At 39.7% G+C, this 10,147-nt stretch overlaps 1 long non-coding RNA gene across 1 annotated transcript in view; it reads left to right on the plus strand.

Annotated features, from left to right (window-relative positions):
• Nucleotides 1-9,116: 9,116 nt before the first annotated feature.
• LOC123522258 overlaps nucleotides 9,117-10,147 on the plus strand; it is a 12,032-nt gene continuing 11,001 nt past the window's right edge. Inside the window, exon 1 of the long non-coding RNA XR_006680530.1 lies at nucleotides 9,117-9,158. This is a non-coding gene — a long non-coding RNA (uncharacterized LOC123522258). The remainder of the gene's footprint in view (nucleotides 9,159-10,147) is intronic.

Consider the following 10,147-nt stretch of genomic DNA (forward strand, 5'->3'; position numbering starts at 1 on the left):
TATTAATGAACCTTCCTCCAATTCCGATGCCACTTTCTTCTTCATATAATCCAGCTTCTCTGATGATGTGCTCAGCGTACAGGTTGAATACATACGGTGAAAGGAGATGGCCCTATTGCTTATTCTCTTCACACGACTGCCTCTTGATCCATGTACGAATTCTGCATGAGCACAAGGAAGGATTTCTCCTTCTCCTCAAAGTTTTTCATAGTTTGTTATGATCCACAGTCAAATGCCTTGGTATCGTCAATAAAACACAAGTAAATATGTTTCTGGTATTCTCTGCTTTCAGCCAAGGTCCATCTGGCATCAGCAACCATGTCCCTTGTTGCATATCCTCTGCCAAATCCAGCCTGATCCTCTGGCACCACCCTGTAAATGTCCCACTGAAACTGTTCCTAGTGGATCGCCACCCCCACACGCTTTACCCGACATTCATCCCACTTCCACTCAGAGAAACCGAGCCATCCTCAGTCACAGTTTGCGTGCTCTCTGACCCCAGACCCGTCCTCCAGCACTGTCTCCGACAAGGGCCTGCTTCCGTTCAGGAGACCTTCACTAGCTGACAATACGGTGGAGCTACGCTCAAGGTTTTCAGCTGCTCCTTCCTCAGGAGTTGAGTCCTTCTTCATTGTCTGTTCTTAGTTGGGAAGTTCTGGCTGAAAACTGTGGACTTTGAACGACCCGGCTGCCATTTGAAACACCAGTGACATAGCTTCCAGCATCCAAGCAACACAAAAGCCACCACAATAAGGCAAACTCACAGACAAGTGGTGGGATTTTATTTTGCATAAGCTTACTTCCTAAAAACATATTTTTAAAACGTAATAAAAGGCAAATATCTTAATGGAAAAATGAGTGAGGGGTTGTATTATCTTCATTAGTGTTCTCTATTTTACCTTTCTGGGTTCTAATATCCATTCCACTGGCTACACAGAACACACAGACAAAATTCATGATGAAATGGTTTATGAAGGATGTTAACAAGTTGAAATGCCAATGACAAATGCGAGGGTGGAGTTGTTTATCAGGACATGTTACAAAGTTCTGTCAAGTCTGCTAATAAATGCCCAAAGGGCGTATCACTCCACTATAAGCCCCAACCCTGAGGAATTAACTTTAAGTTCCATGGGTCAGCAAGTCCAGCTCCCTGAATTAAGTGTCCAAGGGCACCCCATGTCAGTTAGCATCAGCCTGAAGGTACCGTTTGGGTGGGGAATAAAATGTTGGGTGTAATATGCATACAGGGGAGGAGTGCGGGTGGTGGGGTTGATGGAGCAAAGTGATGTCTTGGAAGAGTTGGACATTTGGGACTTTCACCATATCCTTGGAATTATTCTGGTATTGATTCTTACAAAAGAAGTTATTACCACAATCTGCTCCTATAAAGATTTACAGTCTTAGAAACTCTAAGAAGCAGTTATAGGGTCATTGTGCGAAAATCAACTGAGTGGCAATAGGTGTGGGTTTTGCTCTACTTTCCTCAGATTTCTAATTGTGAAACAGTTCCTTGTTCACTATCAAAGGAAAGATCTCTCAACTTCCTGCCATCAGACATACATATTTATTTAAATTAATTTAAAGCCTATTGATATGTCTTAAAGAGCCACAGATAGATACATCTAATTATTTTAAGTCTTACTTTGGTCCTGATTTTAATGATAACTCTACTATTTCATAATTAAGAAAAATACTGACTTCGGGGACAAGATGAGGGTTTCTGCTCCTGTAAAGTCTCAGAAATCCACAGAAGAGATCTGTCCTGTCTACTAGGTCGCTCTGACTTGGAATCAACTCTGTGGCAGTGAGTTTGGTTTGGTTTTTTGAAGTTTGCTCCTGCTCTGATATTCTAAAGAGGACAAAGAAAGAAAATTCAGGTTATTAGATGCAAATTTTCTAAACGGTTCCTCAGCCAAAATATTGCTCCTTTTTGCTTTTTACTAAATAAATATCTAGGTTATATATACATTAAGACTCAGCAAACTTAAGAGTAGTAGAGAGAATAATTTATTTGCTTGCATTCCAGTGTCAATAATTACTTATTGAAGATACATCTCAGAAAATAATTCAAAATTTTGAATAAAAACTAAAATCACTCACAGTTTTATTATAGTACTGCACTATTGTAGTGTTTCCAGATATAGATTATATTTGTACAGTTTCATAGGGTGTACATATGCTTACAGAAAGTCGATTCAGGATCTGTTCACTATAAAAGGCTTCAGTTGTTTTAGGGTCACATAATCCACTAGGACGTGGTTTACCTTGATTTTTTGGTCCATTGCGCCTCAGAGGTGTCTTTGACTTCCAGGAGGACTTTGTGAATTGGTGTTGGGCATATGGGCTAATGTTGGACTTATAAGATTGGACAGCCCTGGGTTTGGATGCTTTCTTAATGTACACTTATCCTTTATATAAAACTCTCTCTTATACCTATGAGTTTCTGTGGATTTGTTTCTCCAGTCTGCTCAGACTAACACAGTCACTTAATTTTTTAATCATCATGTGGAATTAAACTAACCGGTTTGCTTAACAGAAGTTTAACAGTTCTATAAGCTGTGCAAAACAGGTGGGGCAAAGCACAGGTGACTTTTTGATGAGAGCACCATAACCCTTCCTTGCAAGACGTTGACCTACCTCGCAAGACGTTGAGCCACATCAAATAAACAAGCACAAGAAACTCCACTTTAAAGAAAAAATAATAATAAAATGTAATATTGAGGCCCAGGCCAACACTTACATCAAAGAAGCCACCACAAAAATGTGAGACCCCTGATAAGACTGAGCTGAGACCTGACCGACGCCCAAAAGCTAGCCGAGTCACCTAAAGCATGGAAAGACCTGATAAGACCGGGCTGAGACCTGGCCGAAGCCCCAAAATTAGCCAAGCCACCTAAAGCCTGGAGAAACCCGATAAGACTTGACTGGGACAGTGAGAATGTCAAAGAACTGGCCAAAATGTCCTTTAGAGAGCTAGGAACCAAGGAGACATCATCTCCTGCTCTCTCCAACTCTATCCGGGGTGAGTACACCGATGAGGCAATGCTATCTGGGACTATGGTGCTAGTATGAAATGTATGAAGAATGCTGTTATTATGCCCTTATGCTCATAGTTGTTTGCCCTTAGTAGTTTGAGTAATATTTTGGATTGTTTGATGTGTGTTCGCAGTGAATAAACCGAGCATTCGAAAATGTCTAAGAGCGTTAAGTAATTATTGATCACGCCGCTCATGACACTTTTCAAAATCAAGCCTATAATTCTGTCAATTGTAAATGTTCTCAATGTAAATGGTACATTAACAAACATATTAATATCAATGGGTTTTCTGATATCAGTATGCAAGATTCTCTCAAACTACCTCCCACCTCCCAACCCTTGCCTGTGCCCAGCGGAGGGCACAGTGGGCTGGGTTGAACTTTGTTTTAGCTTCATTGAGAAGCATAGCTTATTTACTGATGCCACACACATAGTATGGTATGAAATTAAAGACTTAGCAAGTGAGAGGTTTATCCAATATTGTGGTCAAAGCTCATTATTCTCGAGCATGGTGTAGTATTTAATTCGTTGCTGGCAAAGGAACAGAGCTGACATGTAGTTGAGATGGATTTATGTGTCCTCATCAGTAGCTGTATCTGTTCTTATCAGTCAGGAGATAAGTCAGATAGTACTCATACCAGATTGTTAAATGTTTTAAAGATTATCTCGACTCAGGAATATTTAAATAGATCCACCAAACTTTATAAAGAACAGAAATAATTCAAAATTCATATCAGGATTTTGACTATGGTAACAAAACTGTTTTAAATCCATAAGCATAACTAGGTAGACTATACCTAGTTATATTTAAGCAATAGATTAGCCCTTTTGTTTTGTTTTTATTCATAAAACTAGGGAGCTGCTTCACTGTTTGCAGCTTAATAAAACCCAAATTAATCCAGAATTTTAAAGTAAAAAGGAAATCATAAAAGAGGGTGACTGGCTACACAACTGGAAGAATGTAATCAATAACAATGGCTCACACACAGAAATAAGTGAGTTGGTATATTTTCTCTTATGCATATTTTCAATTACAACAATAGTAAAAGTAAAATTAACTATTTCTCAAAGAGTAAGCTGATACATTAAGCCCTTAAACTAAAATTCACTCTTCTTTCCCTTTTCTGGCAAATTAACATATACATCAGTATATATTTTTAATCATTTTATTAGGGGCTCATACAACTCTTATCACAATCCATACATACATCAATTGTGCAAAATTTAATTTCATACCATACCATACATTTGTACATTCATTGCCCCCATCATTCTCAAAACATTTTCTCTCCACTTAAGCCTCCAGCATTAGGTCCTCATTATTCCGCTCCCTCCCCTCAGCCCCCTCCCTCATGAGCCCTTGATAATTTATAAATTATTATTTTGTCATATCTTGCCCTGTCCGATGTCTCCCTTCACCCACTTTTCTGTTGTATGTCCCCAGGGAGGAGGTCACATGTAGTTCCTTGTAATCGGTTCCCTCTTTCCAACCTACTCTCCCTCTACCCTCCCAGTATCGCCACTCACACCACTGGTCCTGAAGGGATCATCCGCCCTGGATTCCCTCTGTCTCCAGTTCCTATCTGTAAATCAGCATATTTCTAAGGCCTTTCCCATTCATCCCAATCTAAATATTCTTTTAGCATCTCCTTTCTCTTTATCCTCAGTGTTCAACAGTTTGAAGTTAATGTTTTTGTTTTGTTTTTTGTTAACCTCTCACATTACTTTATAACAATATTTACAGATCTTTTTTTTTTGCTGCTGGATTGAACTCCTTGGAAGTGGATACCATGTCAAATTCACATTCTTGTCCCAAAATTCTCACAGAGTAGTTACATGACTTTATATCAACAAACTGGAAAATCCGTCACCCCTGTTTTTCCCCTCCTCTGCTTTACTAACAAACAGCATCCAGGGGTGACCCCACATAAGCATCCTTACCCAGAAAGCTGTTGGCATCCTGTCATGTTTTCCCTGAACTTGGACTCACGTGCGTCTACACCCACAGTCTGTGTTTTATCTGCGTCCTGGTTCACCATTCTGTCACTAGCATGCAGCTGCATGCGTCTGAGGAGGGACATAGGGACTAGCCTCAGACTTAGGGACTTGAGCTGGACTGAGCTGGGAAACTCTCTTACTCTTGATATAAAACCTCACTGCCATCACGTCTGTGCTGACCCCTAGAAATCCCATAGGACAGGGTGGAACTGCTCCTGCGAGTTTCTGAGACTGCGATTCTTTGATTGTGTGTTGGGCCACAATCAACAAGGTTGGCTGTTCAGAATCACTAGTCACTTGGTGGGAGGAAGATGGGGCTTTCTAGCTTTCTACTCCCATAAAGAGTTACAGTCTGGCCCACAACAAGAAAAGAATAAATAACCCTCTTAAAAGGTGGACAAAGAGTTACAGCCTTGATACAAAGCTCTTTCTTCTACATAGATGAATGCTACTAGATTTGTGCCTGTAGACAACTGGGCCTTTTACCAACCTGACACATGGCAGAAACTGAGCCAATGTTTGTAAATGAAAGTAGGCAATGGAAACTTTACTTTAATTATGTTCCATTTGTAACAATGAAAACACATCCTGCAAATCAGATATTTACATGATGATTCATAACAGTAGCAAAATGACAGTGATGAAGTAGCAATGAAAATAATTTTATGGTTGGGGTCACCACAACATGAGGAACTGTATTAAAGGGTCATGGCATTAGGAAGGTTGAGAAATCCTGCCTTATATCTGGGGAGAATTGCCCTTGTGAGTTTCAGAGATTCTAGTTCTTTACCCATGGAGTGGTTGGTGGTTTCTAACTGCTGACCTTGAGCTTGACAGCCCAAGGCATAACCACCATGCCACCAAGATGCTTCCAACTGCAGGCTGTGTTTTCTCTTCATTACTTCTTTGCTCCCTAAGTGATGATCCCACAATTGGATGGAAATTGTACCTTTTAAAATAATTTATCATATTCTGCAGTAAGGAATTGGCTCTGGTTCTGTGAAAATTTCATTGTTCTATATACATGTTTTAGGGATTTAGGAACAAAAAGATCCAGGCCTATGAAAAGTATAATGAATCCCAGTATTGCCATTTGTGGTGGAATTTAGCTGCTTTGTTTGTGAGCTTCCACTACGGAAACAGATTACCTGCATCATGGACTAATACCCCGGAGTCAAGCACATGCCTGCTCCACAGTGGAAAGGCATCATGGGAGGCCAGCACACACTCTGAAGATGAATTCTCCAGGTGTGTCAGCTGGCGAAGAGGAAGCTATCACTCCAGCCCACTTCAAGCTCGGCACTGCCCTTCCCCTTTGACAGGACTCGAAGCTAATCAACAAACCGTGGATGCGTTTCAAAATTACAATCCCATTTTCATCATGATTAAAATACTTGCACAGGAAATATTAGCTACTAAGTATCTAAGAATCCAAGGAATAACAGATAAGCTCAAAGAATATTTCTAAAAATATTCAATTTCTCATATGAACAATTTAGAGTAACACAGATGTTGAAATATCATTTAGTGAGTTACTTGATCATCAGAACATTCACTCTTTACAAAAATTTCAGCTTGCTTAATTTCAAATTTTATTTAACACTGTTAAGTTGTGTTATTTTTCCATGAGAAGCTTACAAACTACAGGAACTCTTTTTTCAATGCTTGGTAAACATAGCTTCTCGTCCTCCCAATCTTTAACACACAGTGCCAATACAGTACAAAGCCAATATTCAGTTTACTGAAAATGATATGAAATCCATTGTTGTTTATGTAAAAAAATAATTAAATAAACCAAATATCAACTGTGTAAGACAACATTAAGAAAATGTCTGGCGTATTTATTCAACAAATGTTTCCTAAAAGATTTTCCTTGAAGCAAAGCAATTTCATTTTCCTTTTTATATTATTCTCAGTGGTTATAAACTTAATTAGCTTTGTATGCTTCATATTTATTTGCATTCATGATAAATGCAATCCTCTCTTAGCATAACTTTCAAAAATCAAAATATGAACTAAAATGGTGTACGTTTGATTAGGGAAACAAGAACAATAACAAGTAATCATAAAGACTAGAAGTTAATTGGTATCAGGGTGGCTCTATTTATAGTAACAGTGGGACAGAATGTCTCGGTGTCCTTTACTGTTCAACAACACTTTGTGAGAACATGTACTATAACGCCAATTGTACTGCATTTGAAATTCATGGAATTTAATGACATGAAGAGATAATGAAAGCAAAACCAAGGCTTTGCGCGGTCCGTCCTGACTCAGAGTAGCACTGCCCCACAGGGTTTTCAAGGCCGTTATCTCTACAGTAGGAGCCCCCCCTGGTCTTCTAGTGCTTCTTGCTTTGGGCTTCTACTCCCCAAGGCCAGCAGTTCGAAACTACCAGCCCCTCTGAGGGAAAAAGATGGGCATGTTACTCACTCCCATAAAGAGTTACAGTAGTTAATGGTTTCTTGGGGCTATGGCAGGGGTGGTTGATGGGAAATGAGGAGCTAATAACAAAAAGTACAAGAAAGTGTTCTAAAATTGATTGTGGTAATGCTGTACAACTCTTTTTGATATAATAGAACTATTGAATTTTATGGCTTGTAGGTATATGGATTATGCCCCCAATAAAACTGGTGGTTATTGTTATAAGAGTTACAATCTCTGAAACCCACAGAGCCAATTCTACTCTGTCCTATAGGGTTGCTATGAGTCAGCATTGACATGATGGCAGTGAGGTTATTTTGGAAATTTTTACAGAAGCAAATTACTACATCTTTCTCCCCAAAATTGGATGGCCAACTGTTGAATGGAAAACTGATGGCTCTGTGAACCTTCACCCAAAAAGTTTTTAAAACATTTAACAATTTTTTTAAAAAAATACTATGAGGAGCTAATACAATACTAAGGGCTCAATTACATTGTTATGATTTGTAAGAGCCCCCCCAATAAAATAATTAATAAAAAGAAAAAGAAAACAAAAACAAAAATTAGATTATGAGTTCAAACAGCTAAACTTTCATTTAGTCCCCAAGCACATTAACCACTATGTCACCAGGGTTCCTAAGGAAACATAAACTAATCTAAAGGCTTTTTAATCTTAAAATCAAGGTGATCTATTTTGCTAGTTCTTAATAGTCTTAAGTACCTGAATTCAAATGAGAAATTTTTATTTTTCAAAATGAGAAAAAAATCAGATTTTTTTAAAAATCATTGTATTGGGGGCTCAAACAGCTCTTATCACAATCCATCCATCCATCCAAGTGTCAAGCACATTTGTGCATATGCTGCCATGATCATTTTCAAAACATTTTCTTTCTACTTGAGCCCTTGGTATCAGCTCATTTTCTCCCTCCCTCATGAACCCTTGATAATTTATAAATTTATAAATTTATTGCCCCATGTCTTACACCAAATGCCGTCTCCCTTCCCCTGGGAATGCAACATACTGGCATGAGGCAGGGAGCCAATAGAGAGGTCTGTTGGGCTGCCCCCAATCCCAACTACATGGACCCCCACCCCCCACCCCTACCCTGAAGAATGCACTTCAGGGGATGGCACTGAAGCTACAGCTCAGGGAGAGGGACACAACTGATCAGAGCGCACGGGAGCAAATGAAGAGGGAAGGAGAGAGTGGAACCCATCCTGGCCCACCAAGCCCCGAGGATGACATTCCTGTTCAGAGCAGCCAATGCATAGAGAGGACCATAGGGCTGGCCCCACCAGGAGAAACAATGTCCCTCACTGACCCATAGCACTATGGGGGACAACACTGGAGACACAGTGCGGGAATTGTGCCCAATCTGACTGCACCACAACTGGGGCAAAACACTAAAGGCACGTAACTGAGCAGCAAGGGGAGCAAAGCAATGAAGTCCCCAGAAATACCAAAAATACTCTGGCATGGCACCCTATCAAACTTGACTGGAAAACACTCCTAAAGGTAAACTAATGAACTATTTATAGGCTTTTCTTTTTTTGTCATTGTTTTTTAATTAATTAAAAATGGTTTTTGCTGTTTTATTTTGCTCTGTCTTCTTTTAATACTTATTATTGTCTCTGCATGTCTATCTAGATAAGCAACCCAGAGGCGCGATAAACAATCTGGAGAAAACAATGGGACCATCAGGTAGGGGAAAGGAAGTGGGGTGCCAGCATACCTCAGGACAGAGACGAACCAGTCTGGGTGCAGTACAGCAGTGGTGAAACCTAGAGCTTTCCTCTCGTCCTTTAATGCTTCCCCCCCCCCACTATCTTGACCCCAATTCTACCTTACAAATCTGCCTAGACCAGAGCATGTATATATATTGAGACTTCTGATCCTAATGTTACCTTCTTCATATAGCTTTTCAGATTATTTTTCAGCATAAGTATGATGAAAAAATATAACCCTGACTCAGACCTTTCCTAATTTAAACCACAAAGTTTCCCTTCGTTTTGTTCAAACAATTAGCTCTTCATCTGTGTACAGAGTTTCCATGAGAACAAGTAGTGTTTATGTTAAATGGAGAAAGAATACCCATGATGTAGCAATCAAGAAATCAAATGACGTATTATATTAAGCAAATCTACTGAAAAAAACGTAAAGTGTTAAAGAACAAAAATGTTACTTTGAAGAATAAGGAGCCGGGTTATTTTCAATCACCTCAAGTACATATGAAATCTGGACAATAAAAAAAAAAAAACCTGAAAATGAACTGATGTCTTTGAATTGTGGATTTTCAGGAAGGACCAGTCCCTGGATGAGGACATTGTGTTTGGTAAACTGTGAGGGCAACAAAAACGTGGAAGGTCCTGAACTAGATGGACTGACACAGTGGCTACATTGGTGGGCTTATGCATGGAAACAATTGTAAGCATGGCACAGGAAGGACTGTATAGTGTTTCATTCTATTGTGCATAAGATTGATATGGGTCATCGTCCTCAAGGCCTAGTGGGCCAGGATGTGCTCCAGTTTCTCCTCCTCCTCCTTCATCTGCTCCTGTGTGCTCTGGTCAGATATATCCTTCTCCCGAAGCTGCAGATTCAGTGCCATCCTTTGAAATAAATTCTTTTTGGGGGAGGAGTAGGCATCACTTAGTATTTGGGGCTGGGACCAGCCCCCTAGACCTCTCCAC

This window comes from Echinops telfairi, unplaced genomic scaffold (genome assembly GCF_000313985.2).
Source record: "Echinops telfairi isolate 266 unplaced genomic scaffold, ASM31398v2 ScPeMD7_4225;HRSCAF=4972, whole genome shotgun sequence".
Lineage (NCBI taxonomy): Eukaryota > Metazoa > Chordata > Mammalia > Afrosoricida > Tenrecidae > Echinops > Echinops telfairi.